We start from the raw sequence: 27,789 nt of genomic DNA, 5'->3' as shown, positions 1-27,789 counted from the left end.
TTAAATGAATGTTTAAAAAATCTTTTACATGTAATTGGGAAATATTTAGCAAAATAGATAGAAATCCATTTTTAAAAAATAATATTTTTGTTGTTAAAATGTCAAACCTTTTCAATTTTCCAGATTTCTATCAAAAGTTATTCTCTATCATGGACTACATGAAATACATAGGTATTTCCATATTTATTTTCTTGAAGTGTGTGTATGTGTGTGTGTGCAGGTGTAAATGTGAATATGTATCATAAAGTTGAAAAAAGGAGTGGGGGAAAAAAAGAGTGAAACTGAATTTGTTTGTTTCCTGTGGTACCACATGTCATGGCAAACTACCAGGACCCCAGTGTTCTCTCCAGGTTCTTTCAACTCTAAATTTGGTTAGTCCAATAATAGAGTAGCCATCTTCACATTGGATGTGGGTTTTTTTTTTCCTAGTGAAGTTGAGAGTTATTGTTGCTATTGCTTTTTAAATTTTTGACTTTATATTATCTTCAGGTCTGTATTCTCTTCCACCTACTTCTCTTTCACTTTAAGGAATCAAGAAAAACAAAATCTGCTGCAAACAAATTAAACAAAACAAATTCCTGCTCTGACATCTCAAAAACAAACAAAAAACAAATCCATGCCTGAATCTGACTTTTGAGTTCATCATTTCTTTAACTGGAAATTACCACCTTTTCTTCTAAATGACCTCTATCTATCTTACTAAGATGTTCCTTTATTTGAAGCAATACATCTATCTTTTGAGTTTTTCATAAACGTCTTGAAATTTCATTTAGTATTAAGTTGAAATTAGTAGCTGGTAAAAATGAGAGGTAAGAGACTGGATTGGAGGAAATGTTGAAACTGACCCCTGATCTCTCACTTAGTACAATCTGACTCTTAACTTTCTTTACTTTTCCTTGCATATCTCAGCAACTGCACATGATAAAAATTCAGCAAAATATACAATATCAATATCAATCCTTCTTCATATAAATTTCAAGATGAAGATAAGGATTTTAATACATTTTGAAATTCTACAGAACTCATTATTGTGGTATGATTACAATTGACTAATTATTGTGGTACTATTAATGCTATATTTTCTAATCACATTAATTACTACTTACTACTGGTATAATTATATGACAGATGAAAATCTTTGCTAAGTCCTTTTCAGGACTAAGTCCACCATGAATTATTCTTTCTTCCTCATAGTGCCTTCCCTTTAATGTCTTTCTCCTTACTTTTTCCTAACTCTGGTTAAGCTGCCAAATTCCTCAATGGGTTTAGATTGCCAGTCAATGACATATTCAAGCCTCATGACATATTCATTTAATGAATTCTTCCAAACTCCTTTTCTTGGTAGCCATACTGCTTTCCCAACTGTATTTTATATTTACCACTCCTGGTGTTTATTTTACCTCTTCATTTTGTCTGTAATCTCTTTTCCTAAATATACTTATCTTTTGGATATATATATATAATGATATGACAGCACTCAAACTCTATAGAAATATATCTATTACTCTTACATAAATATATCTCCATATATTTATATATATATACATGTGGGAATATGTATGTGTATATATATATATGTATAGATTATGTATATATCTTTTAAATCAAATTTAACCTTGTGGAAGTATATTTCATTGACCAAATAGCTAAAGCTTTAAGCCACTAAAATCTCTGGAATATTTATACCCAAATTTTTCTTATGCTCTCATGGTCACTGTAGCATGGTGCAATAGAAAGAATTTTTAATTTGGATCAGAGAATGTGGGTTTAATTTCTTGTTTGATGTTTTGTACATATGTGACTTTAGATAAAGCACTCTCTTCCCTGGACTTCACTTTCATCATCTCTAAAAAAAAAAGAGAGAGAGAATTGGATTGGTTTCAACTCTACAGTGTTCCTAGCAGATATAAATCTTCTAAAGTTCACTATCTTTCATTATTATCACCCCATCTACCACAAGAGTGTTTCCATTTTTTAATCTGATTTTTCCTTTTTGCCTCCATCACAGATAAAACTGATGTTCTTAGTTTTATATTTTGGTTCTGAAAACATACTAAGTTGATAGAATCAGTAGAGATCAGTACAGACTCATTCCTTACTAGAACATTAATGCCTTCCTTCTCTAGCTAAAGTACCAGAATAAAAAGTCACAAAGATATAGTTAGATTAATGATGCTAAGGAAATCTGAATAATGTTGTAATATCCTTCCCAGGTTCATCTGAATCTTACTTTGTCTTGTAAACAATGCAGGTCACCAAAAAGCATAAAAATTCACTGACTTAAATAAACCTGTAGGCTCCAATACCAAGCTTTCTTCCTCTTTAATTATCCCAGGTATTGCCATTCTTTGGGTCATGTAATTGTGACGCAATGATACTCAGTTGGGTGCCTTTTGTTGCTATCCATTTTTCCAGTTCTGAATCAGTTGGCTGCTTTGAGCATCATGAACACAGCCTTAGTGCTACTGTTGCATATTTTAAAAACACCTCTCCTGTCATTTCTTTTTTTTTTTTTTACAAAGCAAAGCAAAAATTTTTATTAATTTCTATTTCTTGTGACTGGACCTTTAAGCATCTTACAAAGCAGATATACACTATGTAACCAAGGAAATACACCCAAAATATGAGGTCCTGATCTAGTTATTTCCCCTAAGCAGAGAGTATACTCACAAAATACAAAGATAAACACAAAATCTCCTGTCATTTCTTGTTCACTTTGGGAGATATGGATAGAAGCAGGAGATAAGTGCTTTGGTTCTACATGAGAAAAATTAGCTCACCATCAAATAATAATGGATAGTCTTCTTTCATTCGTTGTCACAGTGTGGAAAAGGATATAATGTGTGATGGCCTGCTTGCCAATGTTTGGATAAGCACCTGTTGTTCCCAGGGTCCTGATGTTTCATGTAAATAAAATCCTGCATTGCTCCTATGACCAGCTCTCTTTTCCTTTTTTCCCCTTCCTTACCTTCTCTAAAAGGGCTGACTGGCAGCAACTCCAATTAGGTCCTTACTCTGTTGGAACTTGCATAGTTTTGCCAAAAGTAATAGATGACCACCTTCTACAGCTACTTTTTTTGCCAACTCCTCCTTTGGCACGACAGCTTGAATTTAAATGTCCTGCATGTCATGTCCTGCATTTTCACCCTCGTAAATAAAGCTTACAGAATGGAAGCAACTATTCAGTCCTTGTCTCAAGGATTACCTTGACTCAAGGATCTAGTCTTTAAAATGGAGTATTAGGAGGCATCACAAGTCCCCTTCTGTGAATCAGATTCAGAGAAATGCATTGATCTGAGCTACAGTTGAGGTAAGGATCTGGTTCCCTAAGTCCCATAGTCTGAATGATTCTACTTCTGTGGAGGTCATTTTGACCAGACCTTAAATTACTTGGGCTGACTGACTCGCTGCCTGCCATGTCAGTGAAATGATTTTTGGCCAGGCCAACCTTCTAGTAGACATTCTGATCTAACCTCTCATTCCCAGACAGACTTTCTTCAGAGTGGCAAGCTTTTCTCCACTGCTAAGCTTCAGTCAGTATAATTTCTTAGGCCCCAGACTTAATCAGGAATTGTGCCCAACCACAAGCATTTATAAGCAGTGAAACAGTCAACCAATAATCATTTATTAAGTCCATACTATCTGCCAGACAATGTGCTAAGTCTCTGTCATTTGTATTTTGCCAACTAGTTCCTCATGATCAAAATTGAGCCCATGATAACAATTACCTTTGCTATTTCCTCTACATTCTGAAAGATGAAATTACCATCAAATTAAGACAAGAATTTCTTAGCTTCTTTTCTTTCTGCAAAGACAACCAGCACTTACACAGATTACACAGATGCCTCCTCCCTAGTACTACTTCACTCAGTGTTAGTGCTCTGATCTGTTTGTGGAACTCATCATCCATTTCTTCCTTCTGGCCAAATGGTCAGTCATCAGCTTCCACTGTAGTATCTCTTCTGATTTTCCATATATTCATATTCACTCACTCTCTAGCAGGCCTGACTGTCTCCACCCCCAATTCTAATTCACAGCTTCCCACACAAAAGTATGTTTTTGTGGTTCATAATGTTATTCCAGTGACTATTTTATTTAATCCGTTCATGTTGAATAAATTATACTTTTCAATTGTTCTTGTCTTGAACATGTAACTTAGTTCCCATATCTGCAACCTAGTGATGTTATATTTACAAGCATGTATTAGGAAATCTTATTTATTTATTTATTTTGTTTAAGAAAAAAAAAAGAATAAGAAAAATAGAAAAGGAACACAAAACAAAATAAAAGAGAGCATTGTCATGTGCCCAGCAGAAGATCAGAGAGGATTCAAAATATATAATAACAAATTACCAGATCAAAAAAGTATATTGTATATATATGTGTGTGTGTGTGTGTGTGTATAAAAGCATTATCAGATAAAAAATATATATATGTAAGAAAATCTTGTTTATTATCAATACTCTGCATATATACAACTATCTAATATCATAATTGTTATTATTGTGCCTCTTTCTGGATATTGTTTCCCATTAATTTCTTTGCTGATATCTTTTACTTACTCCTACCTGTTCCTCTAGGTGATTCCTGCCTTAAACAATTACATGTGTTAAACTTTCTAGCTCTCTATTTTAAAAATAAACCTTCAGTTTATTTATTTATCACTTCTTCAAGTCTACAGGCAAATATTTTCTTTTCTTGGTCCTCGTTAGATGTGCTCCAATTATAGTTAAAAACCTATTAAGCTTGATTCAAATTCTAAATCTTGCCTTCCTATTCCATCTTTTTAATCAAATATTTACTTCACAAATTTTTCTCAAAGCTCCTACCTTTGGGTGTTTGAAACACCCAACACACACACACACACACACACACACACACACAACTTGTAAACCTAAAGTCTCCAATTTCCTGTTCAGAATTTAGACATGGAAACACCTATAGGTCCTTGTCATCACTATGTAAAAGACTGGGAAGATACTTTTTCCTTAGAAGATACTCTAAGACCTATTCTATAATTCTACTAATTAAATAAATGTTACCTTCCTTCCCTGTCACTTTCTTCCATTCTCACTATATCAATTCTTTTTTTAAATTTCCCCTGAAGCATTTATTATATTCTTTAAAAGAATACAGTTATCACAAGAGTTAGGGAGATGAAGATTAGGAGCACCATGCCCTGGTGCTTCAATCTGAAAATTCCCCACAAAAGTTTTTGGCCCTCCCTTCATACCAGAGAAAAAGTCTGAATAATTATGGTATTAAAAGATAAAATATATTGATATTATACAATACTATACATATATTTTAAGCATTTCTGAATTTCTAAACTTTTTGTGTGTTATCTGCTAGCCTTTGCACATATCTGTGTTTTCTGTAAAACTCCCAAAAAATTCCCATTTAATTTCTTAAGATAACCCACAATATATCAAAACTGTGATGGAAAAGGTTGCAATATGGCTCAACAGAAAAATATATAAAGAGAAATTCCATTTAAAATAATGGCAGACAACATAAAATATTTGAGTGTCTACCTGCCAAGACAAATCCAGGAATGATATGAAACATGATTACAAAATATTTCACACAAATAAAGTCAGATCTAAACAACTGAAAAAATATAAATTGCTTATGGATAGACTGAGCTAATATACTAAAAATGCCTCTTCTGGCTAAATTAATTTACTTGTTCAATGTCATACTAATCAAACTGCCAAAAATTATTTTATACAGTTAGAAAAATAATAACAAAAGGCTAAAAATACAAAGGAAGTAATGAAAACTGCAAAGGAAGAGGACCCAACTATGTAATAAAGCAGCAATTATCAAAACTAGTTGGTACTGGCTAAGAAATGGAGTGATGGATCAGTGTAATAGGTTAGGTATACAAGATATAATAGTTGATGACTATGGTAATCTATTGTTTGATAAATCCAAAGACTCTAGATTCTGGGATAAGAACTAAATTATTTGACAGAAACTGCTGGGAAAACTAGAATGGCAGAAATTAGGCATTGACCAACACTGACAACATTGTATACCAAAGTAAGATCAAAATGGGTACATAATTTAGACATAAAGAATAATTCCATGACCAAATTAGGAGAGTAAGGGACAGTTTACTTGTCAGATCTATGAACAAGGGAAGACTTTATATTAAATAGGAAAAAAAGGATATTATGAAATGAAAGATGGACAATTTTGATTACATTGAATTAGAAAGGATTTGCACAAATAAAGACAATGTAGCCAAGACTGGAAAGGAAGCAGAAAGCTGAGAAACAATTTTTATAGCCAATGTTTCTGATAAACATTCCATTTCTAAAATATATAGAGAACTGAGTCAAATTTATAAGAATACAAGTTATTCCTCAATTGGTAAATGGTCAAAGGATCTAAACAGGCAGTTCTCAGATAAAGAAATAAAAGCCATTTATAGTAATGAAAAAATGCTCTAAATCACTATCAGTTACAGAAGTGCAAATTAAAACCTCACACTTATCAAATTGACTAATGTGATGAAAAAGGAAAATGATAAATGTTGGAAAGGATACGGAAAAATTGAAATCCTAATGCATTGTTGGTAGAGTTGTAAACTGATCAACCATTCTGGAGAACAATTTGGAACTATGCCTAAAGGACTGTAAAACTGTGCATATACTTTAATCCAGAAATATCACTGCTAGGTCTGTGTCCCAAAGAGATCATTAAAAAGGGAACAAAATTATTTATAGTAGGTCTTAATGGTGGCAAAAAAAAAAGAATATCAATTGGGGAACAAATTCTGGTATAGTAATGTAATGGAAAACTATTGTGCTATAAGAAATGATGAAGAGGCTGATTTCAGAAAAACCTGGAAAGATTTATATGAACTGATGCTAAATGAAGTAAGCAGAACCACTGTTACAGAGTTACAGCAACATTGTGTAGTGATCAAGTTTGACAGATTTTGCTCTTCTCAGCAATACAACGATCTAAGACACTTCCAAAAGATTCATGATGGAAAATACTATCCATGTTTAAAGAACTATGGAGTCTGAATGAAAATTGAAGCATACTATTTTCACCTTTTTATTATTTTTTTTTCTTTCTCATGATTTTTCCCTTTTGTTCTGATTCTTCTTTCACAGCATAATTAATGTGGAAATATGTTTAATATGACTGTACATGCATAATTTATGTCAGATTGCCATCTTGGAGACAGGGAAAGAGAGGAGAAAATGGAAATCAAAATATTATAAATATAATTTAATTATAAATTAGATACATATAACATGTACATATGTATATAATATATATAATTTAAATATAAATTGAAATATAAATTTAAATATAAATTGAAAACTAATAACTAAATTTTTAAAAGAAAAAAAATTTTAAAGAAAGTTACAATGTGGAAGGTTAACTATGTATCATTCTTCTTGATGTGACAGTAAACATAAATGTATCTCTCCAATCCTTTTATATTACACTAGCAAGGAGATCAATCTTTTGTATTTGATAGTCTTTGTATTCCCACTGCTTAGCATAGTACAGCTACATAGGAAATACCTAAAAAATGATTAATGGATTGCATCTGGAACAAATATAAACAAACTATAGTACAATCTCTGCAATTACTGGAACATTCTTTTGGGAAGTTGTCCAGTGTCACTAAGACAAGTCCTATCAATCAGCATCTTTAAGCACCAGTTACTGTCCTAAATGCTGGGAACACAAATACAAGCAAAAAGAAAGATAATCCACGCCCTCAAGGAAATTACATTTTAATAAGGGAAAACAATACATAAAAGGAAGTGAAAAGGGGAGAAAGAATAAAGTTCCCCAAGAGTATTGTGGAGAAAGTTGGATGGTCAGAAAGGGAGCTCAAAGAGCAACTTTTTCTTTAATCTTTCTTTAATCCATTTTCCTTTAAATGGAGATTCTGTGATAAACTGACCAATTGGCATGGTGAAGAAAGAAGTTCAGAGAAATAGAAATGGACTCCAAAATAGATTCCAAAGATCCTTCTCTAGGGATAGGAACTAGAAACTGCACTTCTCGTATTACTCAGATAAGCAATGGTGAATAGGAATTGGATTTCAAAGCTCCACCATCATTCATTCTCCATACTTTTACAGGGAGGAATTAAAACAACTAAATCATACATGAACACTAAAATGGTGTCCTGTTACTCAACACCACATACACACTTCCATGATGACAAAAGAGAAGGAGACTCAAGATGAATACTAGTAACACTACTACCCCTACTTTTCTCAGCTTCTCTCTACCAGCATTCATTCTTTTTTAAAAATTAGCTTTTTGAAGGGCAGAGCCAAAATAGTGGAGAAAATACAGGGATTTAGCTGGAATCTTCCAAATTCTCTTCCAAACAACTTTACAAACAAATTCTGGAGTGCTGTAATTCACAAAAAAGATAAGGTGATGTGATTTTCCAGCCCAAAATAACTTGGAAAGTGAGCGGGAAAAATCTGTCATACTAGGATGAGATGGAGCAAAGTCCAGCATAGACAATGTTCCAACAAGACAGCAACGGCTTTGAGTGCAATTGAATTGGCAGCAGCCACTTCCAGGGTGCTCACTTCACAGATAGTAAGGGGATCAAACAACTGATCAGAAATAGATTATAAGCATCTCTTTGCTAGCATTGGTTGCAGGACTCTACTGCATTGCCCATACAAAAATCTAGGTAACAGTCCCAGATTAAAGTCCCAGAAGGAGAAGCACTAGCACACCAGAGCTCATAGCTGCAGGGTATAAGGACCCTGTTCACAGTTCCAGGGCAAAAAAATAAATAAAACATACCAGGTAAAATGGTAAAAGAGTCACAACAATTCACTGAAGAAAAGAATGCCTTAAAGCAGATTTGGCCATATAGAAAAGGAGGTACAAGAGCTCATTGAAGAAAATAATTCCTTAAAAATAAGAACTGGGCAAGTGGAAATTAATGATTCCATGGTGCATCAAGAAACAAGAAAACAAAATAAAAAGAATGAAAAAATAGAAGAAAATAAAATATATCACTGGAAAAAACCTGGAAAAACTAACCCGGAAAACAGAGCAAAGAGAAAATTTAAGAATTGCTAGACTGCTTGAAAGTCATGATCAAAAAAAAAAAAAAAAAGAGCCCAAATATATTTCAAGAAATTATCAAGGGAAATTGCCTCAGTATCTTGGATTTACAGGTTAAAATAAAAATTGAGATAATCCACCAAACACTTCCTGAAAGAGATCCCAAACCGAACATTCACAATAATATTATATTTGGTTTATTTAATATTCTCCCCAGATACAATTAAAACAATTTATTACATTTGTTTTTTAAATTTTTTTGAGTTCTACAGACAATTTTCGGATGAAGAAATTGAAACTATTTCTAGTCATATGAAAAGGTGTTCCAAATCATTATTGATCAGAGAAATGCAAATTAAGATAACTCTGAGATATTACTACATACTTGTGAGATTGGCTAAGATGACAGGAAAAGATAATGACGAATGTTGGAGGGAAAAACTGGGACGCTGATGCATTGTTGGTGGAGTTGTGAACGGATCCAACCATTCTGGAGAGCAATTTGCAACTATACTCAAAAAGTTATCAAACAGTGCATACCCTTTGATCTAGCAGTGTTACTACTGGGCTTATATCCAAATGAGATTTTAAAGAAGGAAAGGGACCTGTATGTGCAAAAATGTTTGTGGCAGCCCTCTTTGTAGTGGCCAGAAACTGGAAATTGAAGGAATGCCCACCAATTGGAGAATGGCTGAATAAATTGTGGTATATGAATGTTATGCAGTATTATTGTTCTATAAGAAATGACCAGCAGGATGAATAAAGAGAGGCCTGGAGAGACTCACAGGAACTGATGCTAAGTGAAATAAGCAGAATCAGGAGATCATTATACACAGGAACAACAATACTATATGATGATCAATCCCAATGGATGTGGCTCTCTTCAATAATGAGATGATCCAAATCAGTTCCAATTGAAATGTAATGTACAGAACCAGCTACACTCAGAGAAAGAATACTAGGAAATGAGTATGGACCCACAACAAAACATTCCATTCTTTCTGTTACTGTTTGCTTGCATTTTTGTTTTTTTCTTCTCAGGTTATTTTTACCTTCTTCCTAAATCCGATCTTTCCTATGCAACAAGTTAACTGTATATATATGTATACATATATCATATTTCACATGTATTGGTCAACCTGCCATCTAGGGGAGAGGGTGGGAGGAAGGAGGGGAAAAGCTGGAACAGAAGGTTTTGCAAGGGTCAGTGTTGAAAAATTACCCATGCATATGTTTTGTATATAAAAAGCTATAATTAAAAATAAAATAAAAATTTTGAGTTATACTTTTTTTGTCGTTTTGGAGTTTTTAATCTAGATTTTTTGAGTTCTTATCTCCACCCACAATTAAGAAACCTCATGTGAAGTTATGTAAAACATTTCCATAAAAGTCATGTTGTGAAAGAAAACATAGATCTCCCATCCTAATGAAAATAAAGGCCCTCAAGAAAAATAAAGTTTCAAAAAAGAGAGAAAGAGAAGGAGTTCTTGAAATGTTTCAATCTGTATTCAGGCACAATTAGTTCCTGGGTATGGATAGAATTTCTCATCACAAGTCCTTCGGAGTAGTCATGGATCACTGTCCTGCTGAGAATAGCAAAGACATTTACAGCTGGTCATCTCAGAACATTGCTATTATTCTGTATACAATACATTTCACTTTGCTTGAGTTCATGGAGGATTTTCAAGTCACAGGAATATTACAGCCAAATTATAGATTTCCAGGTCAAGGAAAAAATACTGCAAGCAGCCAGAAAGAAACAACTCAAAAATCAGGGAGCCACAATCAGGCTCCAAGATTTAATAGCTTCTACATTAAAGAATCCAAGGGCTTGGAATATGCTATTCCTAAAGGCAAAGGAGTTGGGATTACAATCAAGAATCAATTAAACAGAGGCAGCTAGGTGGCACAGTGGATACAGCACCATCCCTGAAGTCAGGAGGACCTGAGTTCAAATCTGATTTCCCACACTTACTACTTCCTGGCTGTGTGACCCTAGGCAAGCCACTTAACCCTAATTGCCTCAGAAAAACAAATCTATTACACAGAAAAATTAAATATTCTTCAAGGAGAAAATGGATATTTATTGAAATAGAGAATTTTCAAGTATTCCTGATGGAAAAGAGTTAAATAGAACATTTTACTTTCAAAAATAAAACTCAAAAAAAGCATTAAAAGATAAACAGGAAAGAGAAATCATAAAAGATTGAATTTTTTTGCATTCCTACATGAGAAGATAATACTTCTAACTCCTAAGACCTTTTCATTAGCAGGGCAATTAAAAGGTGTATGCATAGAGAGAAGGCATAGATATGAGTTGACTATGATAGGATGATATCTAAAAAATATGAGTGAGAAAGAGGAATATACTTAGAGACAGGGGAAGAGAGCAAAATTATCTCACACAAAAGATGTGAATGAACTTTTACAGTGGAAGGGAGAATGAAAGTGGTATGGGGAGTGCTTAAACCTTACTCTCATTAGAATTGATTCAAAGAAGGAATAACATACACATTTGGGTATAGAAATCTATCTTCCTCTATAGGAATATAGGAAGGGAAGGTGATAAGAAGAGGGGAGCTACTAGAAAGGAGGGTAGATTAGAAGAGATGGTAGTCAGAAGCAAAATACTTTTAAGGATGAACAGAATAAAAGGGAGAGAGAATAGAATAAAGAGGGTGGGAAATAGGATGGAGAGAAATACACAGTAATCATACCAGTGGAAAAAAAAGTTTTTCAACAAGTTTCTTTGATAAAGGTCTCATTTCTCAAATATATAGAAACTGATTCAAATGTATAAGAATACAAGTCATTCCACAATCGATAAATGGTCAAAGAATATGAACAGGCAGTTTTCAAGTAAAGAAATCAAAGCTATTTATAGTCATATGAATAAAATGCTCCAAAGCATTGTAGATTAGAGAAGTACAAATTAAATCAACTCAGAGATGCCACCCTATATCGATTAGATTGGCTAATATAACAGAAAAGGAAGACGACAAAAGTTGGAGGGGATGTGGGAAAAATTGAGACCTTAATGCACTATTGGTAGAGTGGTGAATTGATTCAACCATTCTGGAGAGCAATTTGGAACTATGCTCAGAGGACTCTAAACCATGCATACTTTAACCCAGCAACACCACAACTAGATCCATAGTGATTTGTGATAGATCCATATCACAAAAAGATTTTTAAAAAGGAAAAGGACCTATATGTACTAAAATATTTATAGCAGCTCTTTTTATATGGTGGCAAAAATTTGGAAACTGAAGGGATGCCAATCAATTGGGGAATGAATGAACAAGTGGTAGAATATGATTGTGATGAAATAATATTGTGTTACAAGAAATAATGAGCATGGGGCAGCTAGATGGCACTGTGAATAGAACACCAGCCCTAGAATCAGGAGGACCTGAATTCTGCACAGCCCTAGACAAGTCACTAAACCCCAATTACCTCGCAAAAAAAAAAATAAAATAATAAAATAAAGAGAAGATTAACAGGCTGGTTTCAAAAACATTTGTAATCATATATAAACTGAATACAAAGTGAAGTGACAAGAATCAGGAGATCATTATATGATGACTTAGCTATTCTCAGCAATACAGTGATCTAAGACAATTGTGAAGGACTTATAATGAAAACCTCCAGAGGAAGAAGTCCTGGAATCTGAACTCAGATAAAAATATACTTTTTAAAACTTTTTTTCATTTTTCTTGGGTTATTTTGATCTTTTTCTTCATAATATGACTAATATGGAATGTGTATTGTATGACTACATATTTGTAACATATCAAATTGCTTGCTATTTCAGTGAGGGGGAGGGAAGAGAAGGTAGAAGAGAATTTGAAACTTGAAATTTTTTTAAAAGTCAATGTTAAAAAAAATACATGCATTTGGGGAAAAATAAAATATTAAATTAATTTAATTCAGAATCGTAATAAATCTGTTTTTCATGCTATTTTCTGTTTCTTGCATCATCATAGTATGCCCAGTATTCTCTCTCTTTTTTCAGAGGAAGACAGCTATCCCATTTAACACATAGTATTTTTTAAAGATAAAAAAATCAGCACAACTAATTGATTCTTTGAAAAAGTCCAAAAATATGTGCAATGTGTAATACCTATGAACCTCCCACCTCCACAAAAAGGTAGGTTGGAGGATGTGCTCATATCCCTTCATTTAAGTCACGTTAAGCACACAATTAACAACGCATCACTATTCATATCAAAGAATATGCTTGTTGCCATACCTACTAAGTACCAAATAATTCATTATAAGCAGCTAGACAGAAAAGAGGATACCGGAGTCAGAAAAGCCTTACTTCAAATCTGACCTTAAGCACTTACTAACTGTGTGACCCTAGCCAAGACACTTAACCCTATTTGCCTCAGTTTCCCCAACTGTAAAAGGGGGATAATAATAGCATTTTATGTCCCAAGTTTTTGTGAAGGACAGATGTTTATAAAGTGCTTTGCAAACATTGGGAGGTAGATCCTATAATCAGACCATATGGGGAAAAATCCTTTTATTTTCCATGGAAAACAGGAACTATTGCAAATGAACTAGCAGATCACAATTTAAGGAAATTATGTCCTACTGAACTCAGTACCTGACCCCAGGATGCAATGAGGTACAGTGGAAAGAGTAGTCAGAGAATCTAGAATCAAATCCTGCCTCTGCGCAAGTGACTTTTGATAAGTTACTCAATTTAAAATTGGAAGGGCATTTAAATGCTTTCTAGAGCAACTGCTTCACTTTACAGGGTGAGTTCTGTGTTCTAATCCTCCCTTGGACACTTACTAGCTGTGAGATCCTGGAGAAATCACTTAACTTTCAGTCTCAGTTTCCTTATAAATTTTCCTACTTCATAGAATCCTATTTATGATCAAATGTAAAATGACTCGCAAATCTTAAAATGTTTTGTGAGTGTTAACTGCTACTTTTACCATTAATTTATTATTTAAAATATATTTAATATTAATCAATAAAATAATAATGATTTTATATTGTATTGTATAACTTATATAAAATCATTATTTTATTGATTGTATAACTTATATGATGTGTAATAATGATATAGTTATGCATCAATATATACTTATATAATATGTACCTATTAGTTTTTGTTAAAAATGAAGGAAACAGTGGTAAGGGGACTCTGCAGAGTTACTCAGATATTACACACCGAATCAGAACTTGAACCCTGATTCCCAAGACTCCACCAGGGGTCCTCAAACTTTTTAAATAGAGGGTCAGTTCACTGTCCCTCAGACTTTTGGAGGGCCAGACTATAGTAAAAACAAAAACTTTGTTTTGTGGGCCTTTAAATAAAGAAACTTCATAGCCCTGGGTGAGGGGGATAAACGTCCTCAGCTGCTGCATCTGGCCCACAGGCCATAGTTTGAGGACCCCTGCAAACCCAGTCCTTTTTCTGCTTTAAGCTTTCTAAGCTTTTGTGGCACAGACAATAGACTTCTCTAGGTCTGGAGTGCAGAACACCTAAATCCCAATTCAGTCTCAGAAGCTTCCTAACTGTATGTGTGCAGGCACATCATTTAACCTCAATTTTCACCTGGATTATAATAGTACCTATCTTCCCAGGGCTGCCGTGGGGATCGAATTCGAAAATATTTATAAAGCACTTTGCAAAGTTAAAGTATGTAAATACTAGCTATTTTTATTATTGTTGTTTATAAATGTTCTTTTTTGATCCTCTTAAGTTTTACGTGTGATAGATGCTAGGGTATTATTATCTACATGTTATAGATAAGAATTATTGTCCGGGACTCTCAGCTTCCCCTACTGGAAAATAAAGAGTTTAGACCAAAAAGTTTCTGGAGTGAATTCCAGGTTTGGATATAAGTGGTCATACCATGAGGAAGAACAGTCAATGACTGTTCATTTCTACTTGGTCCCCCATTGAGGGTGCTTAAGTTCTTTTTTTATATAAATTAACTGCTTTGGATTCAACTGGGGAGACTGAGCCAGCAGCGGAAAGCCCTAGATCTCAGCAGCGGCTGGGGCTGGAGCTGGCCAGCCGCACAGCACACAGTCTGTCATCTCTGCCTCACCCCAGATCTTCCAGTGCCCCCTCTTTCGGCACCTCCTTTCGTAGGCTTGCTTCGGACTTGCCATTCCCCTCCCCTGGCCCCAGGGGGAAGCCTCGGCCTGTCCTTTACCGGCTGTTTGCAGTTCCCTACCAGGGCTTGGGGCCAGGGACTCCCCAGCCCTAGGCCAGTGCCTGAGCTGGACAGACAACCTTGCCTTGTTATTCTTTCCTGGCCTGATACCAGGCTGACAAGATCGTGGCCTGAAGGGGGCCTGGGGTGGGCCCACCTCTCAGTCTCAGCAAACAGCCCGCCTCCCTGGCAGAGAAACAGGAGCACAGCCTGGGCTCTGGGCCAGGGGGAGGCACAGGCCGGCTCTCAATCCTGCTACAAACAGCCGCTGTATTTCTCCGGAGAGCAGTAGGGATGAGCAGGGCCCCAGGAAGCAGCACCCTGAGCCCTACTCTCCGAAGGGTCAATATCCAGAACGTCCAGACCCCTGCATGAAATCGGGGCAGATTCTCCTGACTGCCCAAGAGCGGGTTGGCCAGAGCTAGAAATAGCTGTTTACCATGCTGGCCAAAAAGGATCAGGTTGCTGAAGAAAGGTACTCGGCTGCTTCACTGAGAATTCGATTCCCCCTTGGGCCAACCCTCAAGGGATCATGGTCATTTCTGAGCCCCAGCTTCCGCCGAAGAGCGGAGATCTCGCTTTCTTTCTCCCTTCAGGATAACTGTCTGTCCCTTCCTGCCCCTTCCTCCCTACCCCTCCCAACCTATTTCAATGGGCGGAGTCCCCATCAGAACCGGGGGAGCCACTCTCCCCGTATCTCTGTTGCTAAAGAAAGACTGTCCCTGCTCCTGGCTCCTGGCTCCAGTCCCCAGCTGGCTTGTTGCTAGGCAAAAACACACGTTAGCTTTGCAATTTTCACATGCCAGAGTCAGGCTTTGTAGGGCTCTGAGATGGACAAGAAAACATCCATAATACAAAAGGAGCATTTACATGGTTGGATTCTATTAGTTCTCTTCTCCTTTTAAAAGCTGGCCTTTTGGCATTCACTGAAATCCCCATTTTCTCCTTATGCCAACAGAACTGACCTAGACTACTGTAGGGCTTAAAGGTAGGGAGCCATTGCTTTGGCAGAAACTCCCTGATAGAAGTCACGTCTTTTTTCCCCCCAGCAGTAGCCTTTGTTTCTTGCTATTCAAATACTTTCTAAAATTCAGATATCCTTTGGGAGCTTCCGCTTGGCACACATAATTTCTTGATCCAAATTCTCCAGCAAAAGAATTATCACTTTTAAATAGAAATGGTGTAGTATAATGGGAAAAACTTGGACTGGGGCGACAAATGATGTGGATTCTCCCCCTGGATGTTAAGTTGCTGTTCGATTTGAGGCAAATCACTTAATCTACCTCTGCCTTAGGTTTACCATCTGTAAAATGATGGGGTTGGCAGAGGTTTTCTTACAACTCTAAGCAGATAATGCCATGAACATCCTGGGATCCATTTTTGTTTTGTCCTTGAGGATGGGAACTGTTTCTGGCTTTGTTTGTATACCTCCCATACCCAGAGCAGAATTTTGGAAACATTTTGTTTAATAAATGGTTTGGGGGTTGGCTTAAATTCAATTTAATGGAGTATTTGAATAATGGCACCAAGATCTTAATCAGCTTTGGTCAAATTTTATTACACATGTATTAAATCAATAATTGGAGAGAAGCTTTCACACATTCTCTCCCCATCAGTTTGGGAAAGGAGGCCAGTATACAAGGACCTTGGCAATTCTTGGCTGAATTTTAAGACATATAAAGTCTAGTGAATCTTGGCAGGTTATAGGGTATTTTTGAAAAGTAATCTTAGTAGCAGTTGCCATGCTGAGTTAGTGAGCAAGAAAACATGTTATAGAAGCATAGAATGTTAGAGGGAGATCTAGCATGAGTCCCTTCATAATCAAGTTGAGGAAAATAACAATTAGAATGGAAAAAAAAATTTGTCCAAAGTTTGACTAGCTAGAAAAACAGAATTCTAGAGCTAGAATAAACTTTGGAAATAACTAGCTGCTTTTACAGATAAGGAAACTGAGGTCTAGTCAATTGCACAAGATCACACAGGTAATTCATTGCCAAACTGAAAACTAAGCATTATTGTTCAATGCTCTATCCATCACACTATACTGCTCTTTCCGAGAAACTGAACAGGATTATAGGATTATTCATTTTACAGATGAGGTATCAAGACCCAGAAAAGTTAAGTGATTTTCCAGGTAGTAAATATCTAAGGAAGGATTTGAACCCAGGATTTTCTGACTTCATTCATTACATTATTCTGCCTCTCTAAGGGATTCACAGAGCTTTTGCCCTCAGATACTTTATGATGTCTTTGAGCAAATAAGACTCGGGGTGAAAATTAAATACCATGTCAATATAGGGTAAGCATCAGAAATACCAAAATATGACCTTTTTGTTTGGGGGCCACTTACTTGATCTCTCTGGGGTCAATTTTCTCATTTGGAAAAGGAAGAAGTTGTTTTTGATGATCTCCAAGATCCCTCCTTGCATGAAATCCTATGATCCTATAAATACTTAATTCCTACAATTAACTGCTTGCTGTCCTAAATCCTTCAGCTCCCTCAGTGGCAAGCATAACTGCAAAGGTAGGTTGGTATCAGTTGGAGAAGGTCTTTCCAGGCATCCCTAGGGGGAGGAAGAGAGGCCATAAATTTCCTTGACTTTCACTGGGGTATCATGATCTCTTTCTCTTCTGATTGCCTAATAAGGACATCTGATCTGAATTTAGGGGCTTTACAGTTTACAACTCATGCTTTCTATGCAATATTTCACTTGTTCTTCAGGGTAACCTTCTGAGGTAGGTGCAACAGTCTGAACTTTATAGGGAGAGAAACAGGATCAGAGAGGCTGAGTAATTTGTAAATGGCTAAACATTAAGCATGTATCTGAGACAGGATTTTTTTTTTCAAAAGTTTTAATTTGATTTTATTCTGAACATAACACTAAATAAAACAAGCATTTCTTTATTCATAATAGAATAGAAAAAAATATTTTACATGAAAACGTGAATCTTTATCATGTACTGTTGTGATACTGTTGTGAAGGCAACTGCCTCTCAATGTACAATTTGCTTTTCAAGCATATAATTAACTCAAAGTGTAACTTTCAAAGTTGTCAGAAGGAGGATTTGAACTGAGGTCTCTCCAGACTGTAGCTTGAGCTTTCTTTTCACACTGCCTATATGGCATTTAGACTTTACATCATTTATGTGCCCCTTGCAATAGACTTGACATGTTGTAAGCTATTTTATTACAGGGGAAAGAAAAGGGTAAATAAATAGCTCCTTCCCTTTTAAGCAGAATAGTTTCTGATTCAAAGTTGAAGGCCAAGATTTCCTGTCTAATATTCCTTCTGTCTTCCGATCAAAACATGAGCTCAAAGGAGTTGAGAGCAGTATTGCATGATACTAAGAGCAACACTGTGAGAAAGGTCCATCTTAAATTGTCTGTTTTATTATCTGAAAGGGACATCAAAATGATTGAAGGTGAGACTGATTGAAGTGACACTAATTTTTCCTTGCCCAGACATTTTTCTGGAAGAAGGCTGGTACTGTATCACTTTGATCTGCATGGGTTGAACGTGTTATGAGAAACAAAAGGATTCCTGGGCATGATGGGGAGATTGATCTAGACATATTCTAAGGACTCTTCCAACTTTGACAGTCTATGATAAGCAACAAGCTTTCAAAAACATGATGGTATGTTGAACAGAGGAAACAGTAGCTAGTATATCTTTTATGAAGTTTTATTTCTTTTCCTACTGTAACTCTGGGCACAATGAAACCTGCGATGAAATCAGTAGGTACAAGGAAGATTTAAAATGAAGAACTTACTTCCTAGTTATCTTCCTATGCTCAATTCAAGAAAAGAAGACAGTTGGACAGATTCCTCCATGCAGCAAGACTTAGAATGCTATGGCTAAAAGACAGTCGAGAGGGTGCTAGTAATGGGGTTCTTGACATTGACTCTCTGAGGCATTCTAGTGAAAATACCTCTTTTCAGAATAATGTTTCTAAATGCATAAAATAAAATATTTAGGATTACAAAGGAATCCAATTATACTGAAATGCAGTTATCCAATTGTTTTTTGGATTTTTTGCAAAGTAATTGGCATTAAGTGACTTGCTCAAGACCACACAGCTAGTTAAGTGTCTGAAGACAGATTTGAATTTAGATCCTCCTAACTCCAGAGCAGGTGCTCCATCCACTGTACTACCTAACTATATCCCCCAATATATTTTTTTTTAAGTTTTAATAAAGCAGTCAGGTAGTACAGTTGATAGAGAGCTGGACTTACAGTCAGGAAGACAAGAGTTCAAATTCAGCCTCAGATACTTATAATCTGTAGGGACCTAGTCAAATCACTTAAACCTCAGTTTCCTCATCTGTAGAAAAAGATAATAATAATAATAATACCTACCTTCCAGGGCTATTGTGAAGATCAAATGAGATAATATTGGTAAGGTGCTTTGTAAATTTTAAAGCACTCTTTAAATGCTAGCCAGTATTATTAAATTTATCAACCACTGGTGAAGAACCTCCCACTGCAGAGACAGAGACAGAAACATAGAAGGAGAGAGACAGAGACAGAGACAGAGACAGAGAGATGTATTAAGTATTTCCTATGTTCCAAGCACTGTGTTAAGCATTAGATATACAAATAAAATTAAACAAATTTCTGCCTTCGTGGAGTTTACATTTGGTTGAAAGAAGACAACACAAAAAACGGCATATCTGGGGTTTTGGTAAGGGATACTTGCTTTACTTTTGTAGAATTGTCCTGGAAAAACAGTGGAACCAAGCAACACAAGGTCTAAGCTAGTTTATCAAGACCGAGGGAAGCTTCAAAGGCAAAGTCCATTCTCAGGTTAGGAGGAAACAGAGATAATGGCTCCAAGTGCAGTAGAGGCAGACAGCAGGACTGGCAGTATCTCTAGCCTTTGATTGTTTTTAGTGATAGGAGATTCACTACTCCATTGCTTGGTAGTTCTAATTGCTACAAAGGTCTTTACATTGAACCAAAATCTCTGTAGCTTTTACTCATTAATCCTGGTTCTATTTATTGAAACCATGAAAACAAAATTTCTCTCCCTCCTTCCATCCTGTACTCATGGGAACCTGACTATGATATTTCATCTCTGATAACTCTTTCCAGAGCTATTTATTCTTTCACACAAGTTCCACCCTCACCTCACTCCCTCTCTGCCACATACACCAGGGGTGAAGGAGATATTAGTCTATTCCTTGCTACTTAATGCTATTTGTAGTCTTACCTTCTGCCTCCATAACTCAGCAACATCCCCTCCTTTGAGGTTGATTTCACATGTCTATATCCTTCTATACAGATCTTGGCTGGGCTATGTCTCAAGCTTCAGAACACTCTTCTCCTTTTCTCAAGGAATTCAATATCTGGATTATAGTCTTCCTCTCCCCCCTGCCCCTGTCCTTGGAGACTCAATGTTTTTGTGCCTATCTCCTCAAATACTCTTCCTTTTTAAAATTAGCCTCCTTAATTCCCATGATCTTTCTACATACACTACCTAGCTATCTCACTGTCACTCAAAAACTATCTCACCTCTGTGATCTTGGACCCCCAAATTCTCACCAGCGATTATAATCCCTTGTCTATCCACTTCTCTTTTAGCACTATTTCTCCTAAATCTATTCCTCATCAGCATGATTTTGAGGGTCTCTATCCTTCTTATTCATTATCTCATTCTGCCCTCACTTTCCTCTCTACAATTAAGTTCAACTATGTATTGTCCTATAGCCTTGAGTCCTTTACCCCATTATGCTTCCACCATTTATGCCTTCCCAGTCTTCAAGTTTGAGTTACATATAGCATCAGTTTTTTCTTCTCTTATATTTGAGTTACCAAATGCTACTAGAGAAACTCATACTACCGTGCCAAGTAGGACCTCTACAAATTCATGTTATGTCATACCAAATGGGTCCTCACTATTGCATAGCCAACGATTTTTCTTCCTTTGTTGATTCATATCTCTAAAGCAGAAATTTCAAATTTTCCCCAAATACTTTCAACTCCTATACTACCCTGAGTCTTAGCAAATAACCTCCCCTCTTACTTTATTGAAAAATTAATCTCAATCTTAATGAATTCTCTCTTCCTTCATACACCGTACCTCAAAACCTTTCTAAATCTGCAACTATCTTCTCCAATCTCTGGAGAAGATGGGGAGAAAGAAAGGTAGCCCTCTCTTCTTATCAATGAGGACATTCCTTTCATTGAGCTCCTTAATCTTTTCTCTCTCTCTCATCACAATGGTTTTCGGGTTTTCACTTTGATCATTTTCACTCTTGCTTCTTCAATGCTTTTTATCTATTGGATCCTTCCCCAATGCCTACAAACATGATCATCTCCTTTGGCCTTAAAGAAACTTCCTTTTCTAAGCTCAAAAAGTTATCACACTGTGCATACCCTTTGATCCAGCAGTGTTACTGCTGGGCTTATATCCCAAATGGATTTTAAAGAAGGGAAAGGGACCTGTATGTGCAAGAATGTTTGTGGCAGCCCTTTTTGTAATGGCCAGGAACTGGAAACTGAATGGATGCCCATCAATTGGAGAACAGCTGAATAAATTGTGGTATATGAATGTAATGTTATATTATTGTTCTGTAAGAAATGATCAGCAGGATGATTTCAGAGAGGCCTGGAGAGATTTATATGAACTGATGCTGAGTGAAATGAGCAGAACCAGGAGATCATTATACACAGCAACAACAAGATTATATGATGATCAAATCTGATGGACGTAGCTCTTTTCAACAATGAGATGATTCAAACCAGTTCCAATTGTTTAGTAATGAAGAGAGTCAGCTACACCCAGACAAAGAACTATGGGGTGGAAACTTTTTTTATACTAACGTGTCCTCCTCTGAAGATGAACCCTGGTCTTTCCTGTTTCCATTATATATTCCATGGTGGGGTTTGTTCTTGTTTGCTGCTTCATTTTTTTAAAAATAAGTGATATTAGTGTTCATGGTTTAACCTTCCTGCACCTTCCTGCCCTTCCTGAAAATGCCCACTCCATCCCTGCCCTACCACCCACCCCCCACTCCCACCTCTACAGGGGGTTCACCCAGTTCTGCTTCCTTCTCAACACATCTCAGCAGCACAGCTGAACTTGGAGTTTCCAATCAGCTGAGGTTCACTTTGTCTTTCTGGATTCAAATCCTGACTGGACAAACAGTTAGGGAGGTAGTTCCTTTGTGGTTCCTGCTGAGGCTCCAACCACACCCAGCTAGTCCAAGAGGTCTCCATTGGTGTTTCTGAGGAGCTAGCCAAGAGGTAGTTGCATTTCAGACAGATTATTTTCTAGCCCAGGGTTTTTCTTCAGATCTTCTGGGTTGTATCAGGAGAACACCTGTTCTGCCCCAAATCTTCTTGATCTATTACCAGTTTATGTTCACCCTGAGGTACAAATTTGTTCTTTTTATAGGGGAAATCAGGAATGCTTGAAATTTACCAACCTACTCTGCCATCTTTCCAGAATTCTTCTTCCCAAATCATATTTCTTAAGAAAGCAGGGAGAATGACCTAGTCAGACAGTAAGATCACTGCAAAAAGGATTTAGATTAAATAATTTAAACCTCAAAAGAAGAGAGATTACTAACTGAAGCTGGTGGTAAAAGGGGTCTGAAAGTCAAAAAAAGGAGATTCTTCTTCCTGGCCCAGTAATGGAGCTTGAGAAAGAAGTTTCTCCCAATAAAGAGTTCAGAGGTATAGTATCTACTGGATAGAGTTAAATTTTGCAAATACAAAATAGACAGAGGATGAGAAGTTGAAATCTGAAGTGAACAAAAGTTCATTAATCATTTTAAAGGTTCCAGAAAACATAATAGAAAGAGAAGGGAAAAACAGGATAAAGTCTCAAGAGAGATAGATGAGTTTGAAAGAATGGGCAGTGATAGCAGAGGGCACAGATTTTTCAGATAAGCAGATACCAAATCTAAGTCTCAGAGATGTAAAGATATAGAGATCAGAATTTGCCAGCTGCAGATCAAAAGGCATCATTTGACTGACACTTCTACCTACCGTGGCTCTGTGATGATAAGGTACAACATCGGTTTGTTCTCTATCAAACCCCAGATAAGAAAGGTGAGGTCAAGCATCTTGGGTAGTAAATAACTTGGTGAATGGATCTCCAGAGGTCTAATGGAACTCTCATATTCAACCCTAATTCCTTTACCTCACCCCCAAGATGGCATGATGAATAGCTAGAAAATAACCTACCCATGAAACTTGGCCTTGGCTCCTAGTTGGCCAGGGCAGAGGTCTAATGCCCTATTTCTGGATGTAGTTCTATGGGCAAGAGATCTAATGTCTAAGACTCTTAGGCAGGGTCCTGGTAGTGAGAGGTCTGTCTGGATATTCAATAGCCGGCAGAAATGTTAATGAAGTTACCCTTTGATCCAACAGTTGCCACTATTGGGCTGACTGGGTCTACCACTACTAAGCTCACAAGAGAGGGAAAAAGACTTACATGCTAAAAATGTTTCTGGCAGCTCTTTTTGGGGTGTCAAAGAATTGGAAATTGAGTAGATGCCCATCAATTGGGGAATGGCTGAATAAGTTATGGTAAATAAATGTAATGGAATATTATTATTCTAAAAGAAAGATGAGCAGGCTGATTTCAGAAGAGCCTGGAAAGACTTACATGAACTGATGCTGAGTGAAATGCGCAGAACCAGGAGAACACTATACACAATCACAGCAAGATTGAGTGATGATCTACTATGATAGGCTTAGATCTTCTCGGCAACACAGTGATCCAAAACAAATCCAATAGACTTGAGATGGAAAATGCCATTCACATCCACAGAAAAAACCTTGGAGACTGAATGAAGATCAAAACATAATTATTTTCACTTTTTTGTTTGTTTGTTTTTTCTTTTCATGGTTATTTTTTTCTTTTGTTTTGAATTTTCTTTCATAATATGACTAATATAGAAATAATATAACCTATATCAGATTGTCTTCTGTTTTGGGCAGGGAGCAGGCAACTCAAAAATGTCACAAAAATGAATGTTTAAAACTATCTTTATTTATATTTGGAAAAATAAAATACTATTAAATAAAAAGAAAGAAAGAAAAGACATTTTAATTCAGTTATCTAGAGAGTATCGATGTCTAAATCCAGTCACCAATCTGAAGGGACAGCATAGCAGAGATGATCTGTCACCAGTTCTGATGCTTACTTATTTCTGTGACTTTGGCCAAGTCACAAACTGTAAAAACCATCTATAAAAAGAAGGATTTGAGCTATATGATCTCTATGGTGCCTTCTAGTTCTAAGTCTATCATCTGATGATCAGAAGTGAGCTTGTAACAAGGTTAACATATTCTACTCAGTAGCAATGTTGTGGTTGATTTGATCATAATTAAAGGTTCCACAACTGAGGTGGTGGTGGTCAAATTTAGAAGAAGAATAGCAACAAAGGCAAGGTTGCTATCAAGACTATGAAGGAGATGGATCGAGAATTGGGAGATAAATGAATTCTAGTTGGAACTTCTTCTGAAACAGTAGGCTAGGAAAGGCTATTATCATTCTGGAGATTGGGACACCAAGAGTAGAAATTTCTCCAGCTTGGGAAGGTGGCCATGGAGATTAGTGAGGAGAAGCCGTAGAAGATGGAGTGAAATGAAATGTGGTTGGATGTTTTATATGTAGCATTGCTTCCATCAGTAGTCTCTTTTCCAGTGTTTGATTGGGGACTGAAATAATAAGCTGATTGGATTCCTATCATGACACTCTCTTTTAGAGAATAGATCTAGCTGATGTTTGGTTTATAAAAATATATCCGCTCAGAAAAACTTATCCAGGGTGCAAGACTTTCCAGATATATCTCTGTGTAGGAAGACTTTATGGAAGAAGTAATATTTGACTTGAGTTTAAAATATATGTATCTATATATTTGACTTGAGTTTGATATTTAATGTTTATAACAGGTTTTTTTTTTCTTGCCTTCTCAATTGGGAAGATGTGAGGGGAAGAAAATGTAGACCTAAAATAATTGAAAATAAATAATATTGAATAAAATAATGCTTAATTTTTAAAAATAAGGGCATATAATAATTCAGTCAGAAAAGTGAACTAGACTAGATATTCTCTCTGGTTCTGTATACCTCTAAATCTACAAGCTTATTACTCCATGATTAGCTTTAAATTTATGATTCCAAATGTGGAAAAAAGTATGAGCACGTGCATAGCATATTCAGGAGCCAGAGAGAAGTTTAGTTAGGCTGGAGGAAAGTGGGTTTGAACAGGAATAATATGATAAAGCTGGAAAGGACTGGTGCCAGGTTATGGAGAGTTTCAAGTGCCACAGAGAAGCAGGCCTGAAACAAGTAAGAACTAACAGAGCCTACAATGTCTATATCAGTCTTGCTGGTTCTTGGAGAAGCTGCCCTAATTCTGTCCTCTTGGGTCTTCTCCCCCCTGCATCCTCCCACCCTGATCCCCCACCTCTGGCACAAGCCTGGGTAAGGGAAGTGGTGTCCTTCTAATCATTCATTATTCATGTCTCTAATGGAAGAACCTGTGGAAATCTTCCACTTAGAGCAGTTGTTCTTCCTCTTAGACGGGCTGCACTCAAAGGTGGAAACACCACTGGCTGAGCAGGGAATTGTTTTAGTCACCAGATGGAAGTATCACACATTTGTAGGGGCTGGTAAATATGGCAGAGCAGTAATGAAAAGGAGGAATGTGTAAAGAGGCGAGAAACTGGAAGATATCTTCAACAAAAACTGTTATTTTTCTGGGTTGAAAACAATAAATGGTTAACAATAGTAGCAACATCAAAAACGACAATAACAATATCATTTATAGGATGTTTTATGGACATCCAGGGAGGTTGTAAATGGCATATTATTATTATTATCATTCTGGGCAGCTGGGACAGTGGATGGAATGCTAAGTCTGGAAGACCTGAGTTCAAACCAAGCCTCAGATACTTACTAGCTGTGTGACTCTGGGCAAATCTCTTCCTCCTATTTGCCTCAGTTTCCTCATTTACAAAATAAGTTGGAGAAAAAAATGGAAAACCATTCCAGTCTCTTTGCCAAATGGGGTCACAAAGAGTTGGACACAATTGAAACAGCTGACTACAAATTATTATTATCACCATCTCTATTTTGAAGCTGATGAAATTGAACCTCAGCTAAGTGGAGTAATTTGCTCAGTCACTAGGCTGGCACATGGCAGGACGTGGATCTGATCTCAGACCTTCTGCCTCCAAGTTTGGCACACCATGACAATGTTTTCTCTCATTACATCCACAAACAGTGGGAAGTTGGAGACTTTTCTACTTTCTCTTCCAAGAGCAAGACTAAATAAATGAAGATCAGCACCGGACAGTGGAAAGAACTTTTGCCTTTGTAGGAAGAAAACTTAAGTTCCAGATTTGCCTCTGCCACTAACTTTGGTTGTGTGATCTTGGGCAAATTATTTAATTTTCTATTCCTCATATGAAAAAGGAAGAGAGTTGCACTAGATGGCTCTGGGTCCATTCCCGTTTCAGAGCTATGATCCTATGAAATTTTACTCAGGTAAAGCAGGTCAGTTTGTTGAGTCTGGAGAAACCCTTAAAAATGAAGCATGTTGGGAAGGCAAAGGAGCTTTTATGGTCATAGATTTTATGAGTTTTCTATTCCTAGAGGGCTTCAAGTGGAGGCCAAATAATTGTCAGGACTGTTGTCAATTATACTCATATTACTACTAACAATAATACCATTTATATGGCACGTCATGGTTGAAAGCATTTCTACAGACATCTTATTTGCACCTCAAAATAATGATTGGAGGTAGGTATTATTATTATTATTATTATTATTCCCATTTTACAGATGAGGACACTGAAGCAGACAAAGAATAAATAAGTTGCCCAGAGTCACACAACTAGTAAGTGTCTAAGGCCAAATTCAAACTCAGATTTTCCTGATTCTGAGTCCAACATTCTTTCCACATAACATACATGTATTCTGCCTGATAATGTAGAAAGGATCCTATAAGGGAATAATTGAATAAATCTTCATCTAGAAAAAGAAAATGGGAACAGATCATGAGTTTCCAGTGGGAGAATGAGAAGAAAGCAAGTCCATGGAACTAAAAAATCTCAAGCTATAAATCAGAGTATTAAGGATGCCAGCCAAGATAGAGGGAATGGACAGTGGTCAGAGGTGCCAGTTAACTGTGCACATTCGGGAAGAGTCATACCACTTTGCCAAGTCAGGGAACAAGGAGGTGAGCAAGCAAAGAGATAAGTGAGGTCAGATATCAGATAACGGGAATAAGCCAGATCCATATGGCCATTGATTAATAGTTTGCTTTACTCAGAGAATTATGTCTCTGGGGTTTGCCTTTATGTAGCTGCTGGCCATATTCCCTCTTGGGTTATAAAATCATAGGAACATGGAGTCATAGATTTAAAGCTAATAATGGAGTCATAAGCTCTTGGTTTTAGAGTTGCATGGGTTCTAAGAGAACATTAAGTCCAAACCCCTCATTTCACAAATGAGAAAACCTTGCAAGACCCAGCAAAGTTAAAGAACTTGATTAAGATCAAATAAATGAG

This window comes from Sarcophilus harrisii, chromosome 1 (assembly GCF_902635505.1).
Source record: "Sarcophilus harrisii chromosome 1, mSarHar1.11, whole genome shotgun sequence".
Taxonomy (NCBI): Eukaryota; Metazoa; Chordata; class Mammalia; order Dasyuromorphia; family Dasyuridae; genus Sarcophilus; species Sarcophilus harrisii.
The sequence above is the reverse complement of the archived record's forward strand: the minus strand, read 5'-3'. Positions refer to the sequence as shown.